Source organism: Pinus tabuliformis, chromosome 3_2 (genome assembly GCF_031772625.1).
Source record: "Pinus tabuliformis cultivar Carrire ecotype Pingquan chromosome 3_2, CPIR1, whole genome shotgun sequence".
In the NCBI taxonomy this organism is placed as follows: Eukaryota; Viridiplantae; Streptophyta; class Pinopsida; order Pinales; family Pinaceae; genus Pinus; species Pinus tabuliformis.
In genome coordinates, this window is record NC_142302.1 from 111,625,276 (window position 1) to 111,644,331 (window position 19,056).

The following is a 19,056-nucleotide window of genomic DNA, read 5'->3' on the forward strand; positions in this document are numbered from 1 at the left end:
GACTTCTTCCTGGGCCCTCCCTTCTCCAACTCTCTTGGGCACTTGATGCGAGCGGACGTCTCCTGAGGGTCCATGTCATGTTGTTCTATTTCTTCCTCTATCTTAGGTGAAGGTGACCTCACGCCTTTGTCAGAGCCCCACTCTGTCCCACTTGTCTGCTTCCCTGTCTACTATGTAGCCTCGCACTCTGCCTGAGCCTTATCAACAACCTCCTTCTTCCTCTTTTTAAGCTAGCTGTGTCATCTTAAGCTTGGCCTCCTCCTTTTTCTTCTGCGTGGTGGACTTGTTACTGCCCATCACCAAATCTATTGTAGAGCGCCTCTCTACTGGACATTGATCAAGCACTGCATCAATGGCATCATCTGTTGCCAGATATGGAAAGTCATACCATTTCTATGCAGGGTCCTTTTGCACCCTGATGGACACTTAATGGAATTCTGCTTTAAACTCGGCATAGCCCTGCAGGTTGGCGTACACCATAGGCGAAAATTGCGGCTTGCCATTGATGCTCATCCGGATGTTCATTTCCATCAAGATCCAAAATATCTTGATGTCCTTGATGTGTTGCACGTCCTTGGTTGCCAATAATGAAGTGTACTTTTCTGCTTCAGGGAGTTCTGGCACGACCGAAGGGAACTGGCTGTCCTTTGGTAGCTCCCATGCTACCAGCACAATTGACAGTAAGAGGCACGCATAGTGGAACGTCTTGCTGAGCTCTTGTGCTTCACAGAAATTCACCAGGAACTCTTCGCGAAGGTAGTCTGACCAGTTGAATTAGACCCCTTTAGTGCACTGTGCTGTTAGCGTGATGATAGGCACCGACACCTCATCGACAGGACACTTCCTCATCACCTTCCCCATGAGTATCTGTGTGGTTACCTTCACAGCGGGGTTGCAGATACTGGATATAGTGTATCTACGCGGCTTCTTCACGAGTTTAAATTTTTCTTTCATTGATTCCACGAGAGCCTATTCGCCACCTTTTCTACCAAAGTTCATGGTCGGATTCTCTCTTGTATATGGTAGTCACGTTATCTGATGAATCAACCTATCTGTGATGGGTATCATCTCCTCCAGCCACAGACACCCATCATGCACCAAGCACAACAACTACTTGATGACTAAATCTGTTACTGAGGTGTAGTTGTAGTGTGACACCCAGAGAAGGTTAAGCAACCCTACCTTTTCTACTCCCTTGAGCCACCTCCGTAGCTCCAATGTGATCATTCCTAAATTCGTATCAATGATGCGGTGAATCAACTACTCGGTCGCCAGGTGCGGGAACTTCTCATGGTCCACCAAGTCCCAGTCTTCAAGTTTCAACAGCGACACTCGTGCCAAGTGTGGACTGTCGAACACAATTTCATCCAGCAACATAGGGGTTTGCGGGGGAGTCTTACTCTCATCAATGTCCTTCAACACCTCAGACTTAGGCTTTTGCGGAGGGACATACTTCAAGAACTGAGTAAAAGGGTCCGCACCCTAGGTTTCAACCTCCTCGACTTCAACTCTCACATCCTCATCGTCCATCAGGATGTCTTCAGTGCCTTCCTCCTCTGGTTCTAAGTTTATGGCCTTGCCTTTCTACTATGCGGTGGGTTTTGGTGGGTTTCTCCTTGGCGATGCGTGTACTGGTATGGCAGGCTGCTTTCCCTTCTTATCCTTCACGGTTTCCTTGGTTGGGGTTAGTTTTGTTCTCGGCGTCCTCGACGATTTAGGGACCTCTGCCAGTACTTGGACTACTTCTGGAGTAGCTACTTCCACCTCTCTTTCCATTTCCTATACCATTTCCTCTACTACTTGTTTGGTATTTATAATTTCGGCGAGTGTTGACATAACGCTTTCTAACAATGCTCTTGATGTCTCTAGCAATTTTGGAAATGCAGGAGTCTCTTTGAAGGCCTTGAATAATTCTCGGTCCATGGGTGTCTGACAGCTCAACAACTCAATTCTCAAAATGCCAAGTGTTTTTCACTGGACAACCACTTGTAATTTATAGGGAATTTTGAATTCAAATCCGACCGTTCCCCGCAAATTTGGTCCATTAATGCCGGATTGGCTGCAGATTTTCAAGGATCTGAGCCATAGATTTTGTCTTAAATACCGGTCACCCGCTCCATTTGGCCAGACTTTTGCCGTCAAATCATGAACGGTGACTTTAACGGTCACTTTCCGACCGACCTGCATGATTTCTCCATGGTTGTGCAGTTGCTTCCGTGCTGCCACGGACCCTATGACACTTCCTTGCTTCGCACCATCCTCCAATCGCGCAACTCCCCAACCTGGGAAGTGTAGTTTATAGTCCCATGCCTCCTTTTAGCTGCCTAGAATGCTAATAATGTGCTATCGTCATCTAGTCACATGGTCGGACCGTCGGTGTATGGCTTCAATCGACTTCCATTCACCTTTCCTGGGAAGGGATCTCCATTCAATCTGACCAGCTGTATCGCTCCTCCATCGGTAATCTCCTTAATGACATAAGGCCCTAACTAGTGCATCCTAAAATTCCCTAGAAATTTATCAAACTTGTTATCATATAACAAAACCAGGTCATTTGCCTTAAATGTGCGCAACTTAATATGTTGATCATGCCATGCCTTTTCGCACTTCTTTTGGACCTGTTGGTGAAATCTAGCTAGAAATATCTCTTCCTCAAGTTCATCCAGCTATGCGATCCTTTCCTCCAGGGCTCCACGATCCGTCATACCTGTGAGCACTACTATGCATAGACTAGGCACAATATATTCCATAGGAATTATTGCTTCAACACCATAGACAAGCCTGAAAGGTGTTTGTCCAGTCAACTTCTTGCATGTTGTTTGATAAGCCCATAGTACTATCGGTATGTGTAGGTCCCAAACCTTGGTCAGCGTGTTCTCCAACACTTTATTGAATGCTTCCACCATCTCTTTAGCCTGCGGGTGATAAGGTGTGCTCTTCTGGTGGTATACTTGGAATTCCTCTGCCAACGCGCTTATTGTCTCATTCAGAAAGTGTGTACCGCGATCACTCACCAAGATCTTTGGACAACCAAACCGCGTTAGTACATGCTCAAAGAGGAACTTCATGGTAGTCGCACCTGTGCAATCCTTCATAGGCTATGCCTCCTCCCAACAAGTCAAATACTCTGTCGCAGTGATAATGTACCTTACTCCCATCTTTCCTTGTGGCTGAATGGCTCCCACAAAGTCTATCACCCACTTCTCAAAGGGTTGCAACGTCATTTGTGGATTCAAATACATCTCATCCCTCTGCGATGGCCTTCCAGTCCTTTGGCATACATCACATGCCTTGTAATACGCTTTTGAGTCCTGATGGAGGGTTGGCCGCCACAACCCTGCGCATAGAATCTTCTGCACAGTTGCTCTTCCTGCATAATTCCCTTCCGCAGCACCCCCTTGAGTGTCCACGAGGATGCTGCTTCTTTCAAACTTAGGTACATATCATCGCAATATCTCATCAGACCCCATTTTGTATAGATGGCCAGCAATGATAGAGAAATCTGTCGTGCACACCACTAATTCCTTATTTTGCTAGATAATGTATCCTTCCAGGGCAGTTCCTATCATTAGGAAGTGTATTATATCCTCAAAATGACCATCCATGACATGCACTGCAAGTAGCTGCACGTCAAGCAATCCTTCCTCCAAATTAGTGGGCTCTTCCCCTATTTCGATGCGCGATAGATGGTCTGGTCCCATGTTTAGTCATCCAGGCTTCATAATAACCTCAAAATCATATTCCTAGAACAATAAGAGCCATCTGTAGATTCTCCCCCCCAACACAGGCTTATTGAACAGGGACTTTAGTGCGTAATGATCTATGTACATCTTAAAATGGCCTCCCAACGAGTAATTTCTAAACTTCTAGAGCGCATACACCATGGCTAACCCTACGTGCTCAGTGGTGGAGTAGTTCTTCTTTGCCTTGGATAATCTCCTGCTTGCAAACATGATAGGATGGTCCAAGTCTTCTCCTCAAGCTTGTGTCAGTATTGCTCCCAGCGCTATACATGACACAGTGACATGGACATGAAACTCCTTCCAATCCGGGAAGACTAGGATCAACGCGGTGACCATCTTTCCTTTCAATACATCCAGGCTCTTCTTACAGTCCTCATTCCTGCAGAATGTGACATCCTTCTTCAACAATTTTTCTGTAGGCGTGATGATCTGGGCATAGCCTTTGATAAAATTTCTGTAATACCCAGTATGTCCTAATGTAGTGCACAAATGATTTACACTCCTTGGTACCTCCAAGTTTAGTGTCATTGCGATCTTTGTGGGGTCTACCATCAGTCCCTATCTGTAAACCACATGACCCAACAGGGTCCCAAAAGGAACACAAAATAGACACTTGTTTAAGTTGAGCATGATCCAGTATCTTCAATAGGTATCCAGCATAAGGCGCAAGCTCGCTACATGGCATTTTATCAGCCCAAACACAGTCCAGTCATCAAAGTATACCTCCAAGAACTTATGAATAAATTCCTTGAATGCAGCAACGACTATGTGCGAGAATATCACAAGCGCATTCTTCAATCCAAACAACATTACAGTGTACTAAAAAAAACCCACTCAGTCGCAAAGGTTGTCTTGCTCCTATCCTTTAGCGTGATTTTGATCTGGTTGTACCCCGAGAACCCATTAGTGAAGGAATATGCCTCGTGGACACCTACATTGTCCAACACTTCATCAATGAACGGAGTCGTGAAAGGATCATGTACACAAGTGTCATTTAGCTTTCTAAGATCCACGCATATCCTTATTTCATCCTTCCACTTTTTCTCTTGTACCACCATTGGGCTTACTCATTCAGATTCTTCCATAGGCTCAATAATGCATGTCGTGAGCATCTTGTCTAGCTCTAAGCGGACCTTCTCATTATACTTCGGTTTGAGACAGTAAGGTATTTTCTTAACCGGCTTTGCATCAGGCTCCAATGTAATCTTCATCATACCTAGGTCCCTGATTATCCCCTTTAGATCCGTGAATAAATCCTGGTATTCGCGGAAAAATTTAGTGACCTCATCCACCATTGCGTTGTTCCAGTAATCTCCAATCTTCACGAATTTGGGCTCTGCCTCCATACCAATGTTTACTTGTTTTCTTTTCAGTGATGCGGTTATATCTGGATTCTAAAACTGTAGTCCTTCAACCTCGCGGTGACCTTCTGTTTCAGGGATGTTAATCTTTCACGGATCCTCGTCCTCTTCTTCATCAATTACGTTATAACATTCTAGTGTGTGGCTCAACTGAGTAGCCCATTCAGGCTGAATCAGTTCTAAAGGATCCTGGTATCCTAAAGATTGCAACTTTCACCTCTTGTAGCACTTCATCAATACAGTCAAACCGATCTTCGAAACTAAATGTCATTATGAATCCTTCGCGTAGAATATCCCATTCACCTATACCATGGTGAAGCTCTGTTTCTACATACCAGTTCATCGGGATAATATCCAGTGTGTGATAGAACAAGTGCACCCATTCAAGTTAGGGCTTCTCTTCATAAGCCTGAGCCCATTTGGCCAAGTGCACGCATAGCTCATCCTGCCCATCATACTTGTCTGTCATTCGCATATTTAGCTTCCCAAAGTGAGTTCTCATCATTCTCCTACATTCGCGCCAATCATAAAATCTTCCCTTGTCCATACCCCACCACCTTGCAGGCGTAGCACGCAGTGCCTAGTCCATCGCGTGGAGCCGCTGCTTTTTTGGTACCTCCCTCTCAAATGCATCCAAAAAAATATCTACATCATTCAGGCCATCATAAGTAGGCAGATTTCTTACCTCTAACAACACACAACGTAGCGACCGGGTAATCATGTTACAGCTCAGCATAGTTACCTCGTGTAACTGATTCTGCCAGTGCTCTAGTTCTTCATCAGGGTCTGAGGTGCATGAACTCTCGCAATCCCATGTAATTCATCCATCCGCTATTGGATTCACCCAATCTTGGTCTCGCACTGTTATCTTATAGATACAATCCAGATCATCATCACTCTCATAATCATGGAATAATTTAGTATAACGCGATCCTTCAACAGGATCTAGGGGTACTATTATGCAGAGCGATTTCTTCTCAAATATCATCTTTCGGTTCTTTAGATTGATTACCCCGTTCAAATCAGTAGCCCAATCAATTCCCAAGAGCGCAGGATAGGGATTGTTGTCATCCACTATCTCTATTACTTTAAAACCAGCTAGCGTGCTCGCACCTTCAATATCCACAGTCGCCCCCTGTAGCCGCCCCATGGGGATGATCTTCTTCTGATTCACCATCCTTAGCTGAATCAGAGACCATTGTAACACGGGTCTCCCCATCCATTCCCAAGTCTATTTAGGTAGGACGTTCGCGTCTGACCCCAGGTCCAAGATAACCTGATCCATCTCATACTCTCCTATCTACGCAATCAGTCTCATCTCTCGTCCCATCCTTGTTTTATGCTTACCTATCTTTCACACTACACATGACTCACCCAGAGCAGTTCCAGCGCATCTATTGATGAGCTCTTGTAACCCCTTCACAACCTTACTATTACGTAGTAACTTCATACAGGTCTCCAGGAAAGTTGTAAGCATAGAAGGGTCCATCTCTTGATCAGGCTTATCCTTGCTTCCTGAGGTGGAGGCCTCAGCGAAGCTCTTCTTCGGTTCTGTTAGCGCTTGGAATTCACCTAGGCTGAGATAGACAAACTCTCAAGGCTACATCAAACCATTTTACCTCGTAGCTAGCCCTACGAGGTATGAGAAGGCTCTCTCGGGTCAGATTTGATAGATCTTATAATATAATTATGCTGACCAATTAGGATCAAAGATATTAGGCTAGTAAATTGATAGGGGGGTTGATTTAATGATTTTTGGGGTTTTTGGTGGCAATTGGAGGGAGTGCAATTCAGGGTGCGGGGATTGGGCTCAGTTTTTGCAGGGGGTTCTTTGGGGCAAGGTAGGAACTTGTGCTGATGCCTTTGGCTTGGATGAGTGATCAGGGAAGAAAGAGAGGAGGTTAAAGAGGGCAAACAAGGACTTTGAATCCTCTTTAAACAGTGGAAAACATAGAATTTAAAAAAAATTGAAAGCTGAGCATGGCATGCATGAATTCAAACTTTATCACTTCTTTTGTTTAAATAGCAGCAAGAGATTAAGAAATGGAACACATAAACACACTTACAATAACAGTAGGAGACACACCATCAACATAATAATCCACAAGAATCCACAATGAAGTCTGCAAAATCCTGGCCTTCCTTTTCCTCAAATTGCAGAAAATACAAGTCAATAATTCAATAGCACTTCTCCCTCTAGAGTCCAACCATGAAAATGAGAAGGAGAGAGCATAATATAGACCATCTAGACCATCTAACTCATTTCCCCACCTCTAGGGGTCGAGCTCAGCTTCCTAGGAGCAGTTTGAACTAATTCTAAACTAAGAACTAGAAAATAGGCAGCCAAACAACTTGCCTCTATTACTTAGCTAACTCATCCATGCATTAATTTTTCACTTTTTACATCATGGAAGCTTCTAGAAGGGTAAAGAGAGATAAAATCTATCAAAGTGCCATGAAAATATTACATTTATCCATCATCTACAAGTAAAAATAGTCAACCATAGTCAAAACAGTGTTTTTTGACCAAAAATGTGAATTCTGGCAAATCTGGAAGTTCTGGTCGCGCCCCTGGAAGTTCTGGTCGCGCCCCTTCACAGCTGTTTTTGAGTGGGTTCCATTGGTCTAAATCAGGTGCAAGATGGCTCATTGGAAAGCTTGGCCTGTCTACTTTCCATCCCAAGTGGAATTTCTGAATTTGGTCTTGATTTGACCCCTCAAAAACCATTTCTCCCAAGGTCACTTTCTGCAACTCAAAAAGTGGGCAGAAAGTCATTTTTTAGGTGTATTTTGAGCTTTTGGAGGCTCAAAACTCAAAATCAGGCTTCTCCCAAGTATTGGTAATTTTTCTTTTTGAATTCCCTTTCCAAAAATGCCAAGTTTTCAAAATTCCGAGCAGCCCTTCAAACTGGTCTCACCCGGGGTGAGACCAGTTCTTGGGAAAAACCTGTAAATTGCACAAAAAATTCACAAATGACAAAATTTTCTCCAAATTTCTTGAAATTTGGGCTGGGAGTCCCCAATAAAGTACCATGCTGAGTCAAAGAGGCTTTGGCCAAAGTTTGGAGTGGATCGGGCGTTTTCCTTCGTTTTTGTGCTTTGGCCAACCGTCCTTGGGGCACCTTTGTTCTCGCCGGTATTTTTGACATTTCTCTCAAACCATGACACTTGTGTAAAAAGTGAAAGAGGCTTTTCTTCCTTGGCATGTTGTGGACAAAAACCTCTCTCAGTTTTGAAAAATTCATCTTTGATTGCTCTGGAACATCATTTGAGTGCGACTTGTCCCGATGTGTGAAGCAAGGAATTTTGTCGAAATGGAGCGAGATGAAGGGGATAGGGGGCTTCTAAATTCTTGGGGAAATTTTTGGGAGTGGGGAAGGATGTTAGGAAACAGGGGAAAGTGGAATCTCAGTGATTGAGTGAGGGGAAGGGGTCGAAAAGGGCAAAACACAGGCCAAACCTAGAAAATTGCCAGATTGTAGCTAGAAACTAGGGTTTGTGCAAAAATGAGGAATTTGGCGGATCTAAGGGATGGGAAGTGTTTGATAAGGTACTTTAAGGATAGGGAAAGGTGTATGAACATCAGGAAACAAGTTTTTCCGGTGATTTGACCATCCAAGAGAAATTGGCTTCAAAACCCTAGGAGAGGGAAATGACCTTGCCTGGGTGGCAACTGAAGCATGGACCAGGTGTAAAATGACTCATTAGACACTGATATGATAATGACAACCATATGAATGATGATAGACTCAGCTGAATAGTGACATGGACTGACATTTAGGCAAACCCTAGACCTAATGCCTAGTGACCAAATTTTGCTTGAAGACTCACTGAAATGACAAAATTTGACCTTGACACTTCAAAATCACTATGTAAGAGCACATTTGATCACTGGAGGAAGGCTGTAAAGACTGACACTAACATTGGCTCCAATGGGGATGGTAGCTCCTTGGAGGTGCCAAGAACCTCAGACCTCTTGGGAGAGCAGACCAGTGTTTTATTCATTGGGCAATGGAGTCAATTTATTCACATGTGACCAACTCAAAAACAACTTTATTTGACTTTGACAATTGACTGAAACTTAACTGATGCTTGACTCAAACCGACTCGATGGCAAACTGAAATAACTTGAAAAACTTACTCAACAGACCAAACACAAATGACTCATGACTTGACTTAAAACAAAACTTACAAAGCTTATGAAGGGCAGCAGTCCATCAAGATTTGAAATCATGATGACAACCACCTGTGTTTCTTACAAGACAAAATACCATCAAACTATATCATAATGCCAATGCAACCAATCAAGCAGATGCCTTCTTGACTGATTCTCCCAATCTGATCTCATGATCAACAATAGAAACAGGTAACTGGGCATCCAAAAACATAGCTGACCGTGATCTCCTTCATCACTGAACACTGCAATAAACACTATCACTGCTGGCTGCAACAAACTTGCTAGAGGATCGTGAAAAACATGAAGATTTGCCACTGCCACCTCCTGCTGAAAGATCAAGGTGTCCTTTGCTTCAAACTCTGATCTTCCTTCATCATGTGCTTCGATAAAAGTATGCTCATGGGCTTCAAAAAATTCTGAACAAGTAGATGAGCAGATCTCTTCTTGGAAAAACATTTCAGCACATGAAACATATGAAGAATCTGAAAGGTAATCCTGTATGCTATAACCTTCGGTGGTCAGACAATATGGTAGATGATCTTCATATGATATGACAGCCGGATTCTCATTACATTCTTCAATCATAAGGAAAGAAACTTCAGCTGATTCTTGAGGTGCAATAATGACAGTTCTATCATCTACCATAAATTCATCCAAAGGAACTGTTTCACTTACTTGAATGAAGATGTCATCTTGCTTTTCATGAACTGACTGAATTACCTCCTCATGTAGGCTTTGCATGCTGTCTTCTTCTGTGGGCAGATCTGAAATGAGCTCTTCTCTTTCACCATCTTCAGCCATATAACAAATTTCAACCTGCTGATCTATAAAGCTTCTTACAAGACTGTCATCCTTTTCAGAAGAGGAAGAAGATCCACCATCATCTTCTTGACCATGTGTGCACTGCAAATCTGCATTAACTTGAGCCGGAGCAAGACCTCTCAAGAGCTGATCTATCTCCTCTTCGGACAAAGGAGATAATGCCTTTTGTTTTCTTCTGCTCAAACAGTGATTGTCTTCATTGATTTCAAGTGAAGGAGTATACAGATTTTCCTCATACTGTTGATTCATTTCATGCAATTTCTGTTGATTGTCAAGAGGTGAAATTTTTTCATTTTCCACCATACTAAGATCTGGGTCCTGCTGCAAATTTTCATGATCGTCTCTATGGGAATCCTCTAGGTTCTCTTCATGTTGCTGAAATGGATTCTCATACAAAGCCTCCATGATCTCAACATCCATAAAATTATCATCTTCATAAAACTTCTCAAGGCTTTCAATAAAACTATATGCATGCTTGCAACAGTCTTGAACTAAATTTAATAATGGATAAGAGTCCTTATATCTTTCAATGAACATAGCATGAAAATCCTTTAAACAATAAATACAAGCAGGCGGCAAACTTTCATACCATGATTGGGCTTCACCTTCCAGAGTGGCCAAAAATATCTTCATCAAGCAATCTTCAGGAAAATTGATCTTGAATTTGCGAATATGCATGTGAAATCTGACCAGATGTAGAGCAGCGTCCTTCTTACCATCATCATTAAAGATAGGCAGATTCCTTGACCAATCTACCTTGGGTATCTTATTCGGAAAACCTGGAATGTGATCTCGGCTCAATGGAGCATATCTTCTTGCAATCTGATCCATCTTGAAAATCTCAAAGCTACTGATCTTCCTGCAGTGAAGTCACCATGAAGCACAGGTTGCTGGATTCTTCAGTGAAAGGAGTCGCCAGTGAATGATTTCAGCCTTTCAAGTGTCTGATCGTTGTCCACTATCAACAATCAGATCTGAACTTGATACATGTACTGGGGTAAAGTGTCAATGAAGCGCTATGTTCACAAATCCCACGGAGATAGACTGAAGCAGCGTTTATCTACTTGCGCTGATGTAAAACAAGAGCGTTTTCGAAGGCTTCTGGCGTAACTTCAGGCTCCGTCTAAGACTTATGAAACAAACACATCAATCAACAGACAAGTTTGTTCTCCCCAGTATGGTCGCCAATATGTTAGCGCTTGGAATTCACCTAGGCTGAGATAGACAAACTCTCAAGGCTACATCAAACCATTTCACCTCGTAGCTAGCCCTACGAGGTATGAGAAGGCTCTCTGGGGTCAGATTTGATAGATCTTATAATATAATTATGCTGACCAATTAGGATCAAAGATATTAGGCTAGTAAATTGATAGGGGGGTTGATTTAATGATTTTTGGGGTTTTTGGTGGCAATTGGAGGGAGTGCAATTCAGGGTGCGGGGATTGGGCTCAGTTTTTGCAGGGGGTTCTTTGGGGCAAGGTAGGAACTTGTGCTGATGCCTTTGGCTTGGATGAGTGATCAGGGAAGAAAGAGAGGAGGTTAAAGAGGGCAAACAAGGACTTTGAATCCTCTTTAAACAGTGAAAAACATAGAATTTAAACAAAATTGAAAGCTGAGCATGGCATGCATGAATTCAAACTTTATCACTTCTTTTGTTTAAATAGCAGCAAGAGATTAAGAAATGGAACACATAAACACACTTACAATAACAGTAGGAGACACACCATCAACATAATAATCCACAAGAATCCACAATGAAGTCTGCAAAATCCTGGCCTTCCTTTTCCTCAAATTGCAGAAAATACAAGTCAATAATTCAATAGCACTTCTCCCTCTAGAGTCCAACCATGAAAATGAGAAGGAGAGAGCATAATATAGACCATCTAGACCATCTAACTCCTTTCCCCACCTCTAGGGGTCGAGCTCAGCTTCCTAGGAGCAGTTTGAACTAATTCTAAACTAAGAACTAGAAAATAGGCAGCCAAACAACTTGCCTCTATTACTTAGCTAACTCATCCATGCATTAATTTTTCACTTTTTACATCATGGAAGCTTCTAGAAGGGTAAAGAGAGATAAAATCTATCAAAGTGCCATGAAAATATTACATTTATCCATCATCTACAAGTAAAAATAGTCAACCATAGTCAAAACAGTGTTTTTTGACCAAAAATGTGAATTCTGGCAAATCTGGAAGTTCTGGTCGCGCCCCTTCACAGCTGTTTTTGAGTGGGTTCCATTGGTCCAAATCAGGTGCAAGATGGCTCATTGGAAAGCTTGGCCTGTCTACTTTCCATCCCAAGTGGAATTTCTGAATTTGGTCTTGATTTGACCCCTCAAAAACCATTTCTCCCAAGGTCACTTTCTGCAACTCAAAAAGTGGGCAGAAAGTCATTTTTTAGGTGTATTTTGAGCTTTTGGAGGCTCAAAACTCAAAATCAGGCTTCTCCCAAGTATTGGTAATTTTTCTTTTTGAATTCCCTTTCCAAAAATGCCAAGTTTTCAAAATTCCGAGCAGCCCTTCAAACTGGTCTCACCCGGGGTGAGACCAGTTCTTGGGAAAAACCTGTAAATTGCACAAAAAATTCACAAATGACAAAATTTTCTCCAAATTTCTTGAAATTTGGGCTGGGAGTCCCCAATCAAGTACCATGCTGACTCAAAGAGGCTTTGGCCAGAGTTTGGAGTGGATCGGGCGTTTTCCTTCGTTTTTGTGCTTTGGCCAACCGTCCTTGGGGCACCTTTGTTCTCGCCGGTATTTTTGACATTTCTCTCAAACCATGACACCTGTGTAAAAAGTGAAAGAGGCTTTTCTTCCTTGGCATGTTGTGGAAAAAAACCTCTCTCAGTTTTGCAAAATTCATCTTTGATTGCTCTGGAACATCATTTGAGTGCGACTTGTCCTGATGTGTGAAGCAAGGAATTTTGTCGAAATGGAGCGAGATGAAGGGGATAGGGGGCTTCTAAATTCTTGGGGAAATTTTTGGGAGTGGGGAAGGATGTTAGGAAACAGGGGAAAGTGGAATCTCAGTGATTGAGTGAGGGGAAGGGGTCGAAAAGGGCAAAACACAGGCCAAACCTAGAAAATTGCCAGATTGTAGCTAGAAACTAGGGTTTGTGCAAAAATGAGGAATTTGGCAGATCTAAGGGATGGGAAGTGTTTGATAATGTACTTTAAGGATAGGGGAAGGTGTATGAACATCAGGAAACAAGTTTTGCCGGTGATTTGACCATCCAAGAGAAATTGGCTTCAAAACCCTAGGAGAGGGAAATGACCTTGCCTGGGTGGCAACTGAAGCATGGACCAGGTGTAAAATGACTCATTAGACACTAATATGATAATGAAAACCATATGAATGATGATAGACTCAGCTGAATAGTGACATGGACTGACATTTAGGCAAACCCTAGACCTAATGCCTAGTGACCAAATTTTGCTTGAAGACTCACTGAAATGACAAAATTTGACCTTGACACTTCAAAATCACTATGTAAGAGCACATTTGATCACTGGAGGAAGGCTGTAAAGACTGACACTAACAGGTTCCATGAAGGTTTCACGTGCACGCTCCAAATCAAACTAAGTTTCCTTTGCTGTAGCTTTGTGAACCCATGTACTATCTTCGGGCTATTTCCCCTTTTCATCTCCTGTTGCGATTCCACTTTTGAGCACTATATCAACATTTGGGTCCTCTTCGCATGGCTCAAACCTCATCATCTACAGGTTCTGAGTAGGCTGCGGTGGTAGTGTTGTGGGGAAAAATGCCTATGCAGGACGATCCTATCCACCTAAGGTGTGACAGCGCCTTAACAACAAACGAATACAGCTATTATGATTTCTTCTTTTATGAAATGCGAAAGAGAGGAGATCGGCAGACTTACCGTTGTCTTCTGGTTGTCCCTCGAACTAGATCCTCTTCCCTTTGTGTGTCCACAGCTACTTGTCTCCTCGCTTGCTCAAGAGAACAACTACTTGAATCCCACGAGATCACAAGAGAACAGCTACCTGTGACAAGAGAACAGCTACTTGCGACAAGAGAAGAACACAATGCAAAGGCAAATATACATATTCATAAATGATTCAGGATTAGAAGTAAATCAAATACACTAATGCAATCATACAAAATACACCAGTATATAGGAAAGAATCAAGATAGCTTTATTGATAAGTAACAGGGTTCAGGAAGAGATACAACCCATAGGGCTCCAATCCAGCATCTCCTTCCCAGCAGAATGGAATTCCTTCTTCAGCTCCCTTCAAAGCATTAAGCACCCAATGTTTCCAGCCACAAACCAACAACAATTCTTTGCAATCACAAAATTCCAGCCTCCAGATCCCATGGAGGAGAGATCCATATATAGATGTTTGGAGAGAGGATGAGTCAGCTTGAGATCTGACTAGTGTCCTCTCCCTCTCTCAGTTCTTGAGTCCACTTGGAGGTTCTTGCTTCCACTTGGAGATTTGGAACCTCTTACTCATCACCAGTCGAATTCCTTGATGCAAGTGTCGTTTAGGAAGCTTCCTGGGCATTGACACCTTGAGGAATGACTTTGCCACATGTCCAAACTCGCTCAGCGCAGGTAGCTAGTGTTGGAGTTGACATTCAACGCAGGTAGCCAGTGTAGCAGTTGACATTCAGTGCAGATGCTCAGTGGAGCAGTTGACATGATCCAGAATTGGCTTGTTTTTGAGTGTTTTCAGGTGGAGAACTTCTGTGAATTTCTGTGGTTAGTTGGCCTTGTTCCTCTAGGGGTAGGAACAACATGTTTAGGGACTTTGGATCCCTTAGATTATGGACATTTCATGCTCAATTCTGTAAGGCACAAAAATGTCTATAACAGCTGCCCCCTAAAGTATGAGGCCGTTTATCGGGTGAAATGCTTTATCCAGGAGGGTCTGAAGTTCATCCATCTGCCGGGAGGAGACCTGTAATAAAATACAATACAATACATTATGATTCATACTGCTTTCATGATCTACCTGAGGCAGGCATTCCCATGCTCAACTTTATAAATTCATTTTTGTACATAGAACATATGATCGTCTGATGGTAGACTGATAATTTTGGCTGAATTATCATCCTTTGAGTAGGATGATCATCTGCTGCAATGATGTACATGTCAAATGTCTTTATCTTTCCTGAATATATATCGCAGCCCGGATGGATGAAACTAGATCCGGGGTCTTCAAACTCGTTCGATCTTCACTCTAAGTACAAGTCGATCCGTGTGAGAATTGCGCTGAAGTCGAACATGGAAAGACATCGCTTGATTACCGGTCAATGATGTAAACCGTTAACAAGCGCGAGAGGAATCACCGATAATGATAATGACCCTCAAGGTACTGCAGTACAATTCACGTGGTGTGAATAAAGGACTTGTCGTCGAACACCACGCAAAATCTTCTGGTCGAAGGCCATTGATGTATACCTATCACCGGAAGTGAGAAGCTTGCCATTGAGGCATGCAAGCTTCAAAGTACTGAAGGGGGTGTTCCTAGATCAACTTCTTGGATAATGAGCTGATGTCGACAAGAAGCGATCCATCAAAGGAGGGCCTTGATGAATCCCACATCAGTGACACGGAACAGAGCTAATGATTTTAATGGAGGTGAAAACGATCTGTGACATATGATTCAGGGTGGCGGTCATGAATGGATGAAGGATAATGTACGACAGTGGATGGGACCCGGTTGACTCTTTCTGAACGACTTCTCTTGAACATATGGCGACACTGATGCGATGGATCGGTAGCATTACCCCAAATATGGATGGTATGGCGAGACCATGGTGATGTGACCGGTGAATGAAACAACCCAACCCGAATGTGGTACGGAGGAAAAGTGTCATGTTCAAGAGCGACCTGTTACCATCAAAGTTTTCTTGATTTTTTCCCAATTTTTCCCCAGTCATTGCTGACCAGTACCTCTTTATTTTTGTCAAGCTTGAGGAGGATAACATATGCTTGTTCTATAACCTGCCCTTCGGGCAAGCCCATCGCTATGTTTTAACGAGCCTAGCGATAGGGAAACTAGTTCTCGTCTAAAGACAAGTTTGTCGCTATTTAACAATTTTTAATGAGTCTAACGACAAGGATAACTCGGTCCTTTTCATTTTTAGAGAGTCTGAAAAGGTACATAAAGTTAACTCCAAAATTCCTTTTTCGTCATCTAATCCCTTAAGTCCGAAAAAGTATAAAACAATACAGAAGGGATGAGTTTTTGATAATTTTAACGAGCCGAATAAAACAAGCGCTCGACCTTTTTGTGCAATAATCCCTCAGGTCCAAAAAGATTAAAATCTAGAGGAGGGATAGCACTTCCGGTCCTTTAACGAGCTGGAAGGCCAAAACTCAGCAATATTTTCATATTTTACGAGTCAATTGAAAAGAGCTTAAAGAAGACTCGTCTTTTGAGGAACGAGTGATAAACAGGGGTAGCAACTGATTCCAGGTACAGGTTGGAATTTTCCAATCACGGCAGTGTCACAAGGATGGCTAGGTGAAATCACTCTTCGTAGCTATTCCTCAAAATGGGTAAACAATCATATGGAGGTGAATGATCAGCCAAATGAAAAGTGGAGGTGGCAGGTGCAAACACGACCAAGGCTTTAACGACTGATAAATTTACGATCACTGTGGTTATTTACCGGGATAGGTTCATTTTTTAGTTAAAAATGAGCTTAAACACTGGAGGAAACATTGCTCACTGCTTATATTTATTTTTTAACGAGCATGTGTTACACTAAAAAATGTCACCATGACTATTTACAGTTAGTATGGCTCTATCAACAGTCATACTATCCTCCTGGGCAAGTCTTATGCCTCTGCTCTCCATGTCAAACTCCAAAAAGAGAGAAAGTCTTTATAAATGTGTTTATCTCTGGGTACACAGGTTCTCTCGGCCTTACCTGCGGGTACGCACCTAATGTTCACAAAAGCTGCGTACTTGTACGCTCTGTATGTAAAGGGGCAGGTGCGTACCCTTGTAAAGGTCAAAATGCGCAAGTTTCATCTTTAAAAAGTTACTTGTGGTCATTTCTAGAGCATTCTAGAAGGTTGTTCGACGTGTATTGAGCGCCTCCAGATGGTTCATGTACCCCTACCAAAGAGGAACTTATCCCATCAATAAGGGAGCTATCCCATCCAAAGAGGGGATTACCCCATTGATGGTGGACCTGATTAACTTCCTCTTGAGCACTATAAATACAGGCATTGGGCCAGAAGGAGGGGAGGTTGAAAGCTAAAAATTTCTAAGGGTAGATGCTGCTGGAATTAGGACTCCCATTTAGAAGCTTGTGAGGAGAGATTGCCATCTTTGCTTGTTCTATTTGGAGGTGGGTGAGCTTTTTCAAAGTAAAGGAGAACTCTTGATGGACCCTGGGAGGAACTTGCACAACACCAAGGCTCAGGTTGTAATTGTTCCTTTTGTTTCCTATTAATGCAAATGAGTCCATTCTTCTCAGTAACTTGTTATTTATGAGTTGTTTCATGTACTCCTTGGTCTATGTGTTAAATATGTTTTATTTTATGAGATTATCAAGTGTTATTTAATCGTTTGATTGTTAGTGGATGCATGTTTCGAAGTGAAGGAGGAGCTCATCCGGATCAGCGGGGCTGGACTGCTACAACGACGTTGGACTACAGGTAGGATCTAAACACTTGATTTCTCGTATAGTAAATGCATGTTTAGAGAAGGATTGCTCTTATTTGTCTTGTTTGTCACTAGAGAGTCTTAGGCTCCTAGGGAGGTTGGTTGTGTCCGCACTATCGACTCTTTCCGCCTTGACAAAATGGCGACTCCGCTGGGGACTCCATTGATGTGAAAGTCTTTTCCTTTGTATGCAACTTTGATATGAGAAAAGTCATTTATTTTCTGGTTTTTGGCTCTGTGACTTTGTATTTGGGTGGGTTAGCTTAGGGTGAGATTGAATTTAGTTTTTCTTGGTTTTTTCAGTAGTACGCACCCTCTGAGTGTTGCACAGTGCATACTTGTACGCACTGTTGCTGTGTGCACAGAGCGGGCCCGCACCTGGCTTAACCGGTTGCCTGCGTACCCTGCTAAAAATTAAGAAATTTCCATTTTTTACATTTTTCCTCTTAGATTTTGCTTTTTCTTAGTTTTTACTGCCCAGATCCATTAGTCTCTTGTCAAATATCTTCACCTGCACTTGTTTCAATAGCATTGAGTGTTTTAGTGGATTTCATAGAAGTTTAAGCCCTAGGGTTTGATTTTTGAGTAGGTCCTGTAGTGACTTTGGCGGTAGAAGTTGTCAAGCCTTAAATCTCTCTGGTTTTGTCAGTCTTCTTAGGAGTCGGACCTGTCATAAATTCTACCTTTGAGAGCAACTTACCTTTGAGTTGTCTCTTTGGCAAATTTCGAAGTGCTTGTTGATTGAGTATTGAATTCCATTTTACAAAAAGAACAAAAAGATTTGAGTTTTGTTTTGACTGGTCTTTTGATTCTGCATTAGCTGGTCCTTGGCTTGATTGTGGTCGAGTAAAACAACCTAGAATCATCTTTGTAGGCTTTTGCCTCGTTAGGTTTGCTTTAGAGTAAATTTCTTTTTGATTTGCTTGTGAGTCAATTTTTCATAGATTTTATATTTTTTAAGATTGATTTTCGTTAAAATAGATTTATATGCTTTATTAAATAAGAGAAAATACAAAAACATCTCCTTTGAAAAGTTTTGTTTCAAGTAGCTTTGAGGCATTTTGAAAGAAAAAGATTTTTTCGTGCACGTAAGGAGTGGTCATGTTTGTATGCTTGGAAAGATAAAGAGAATTGTTTCTTTGATTGTCTTTACTAAGAAAGTTGTTTTCTATAAAATTTGCATCTTCCAACTCTCTTAGTTAGGAGTTTCATTGAAAGAGAAAAGTAGCGTAAATCATCTTAGGTGCATCTTTGTAGTGGTTTGAGTCGAGTCTACACACCATTGGTTTCATTTCCGCTACCTT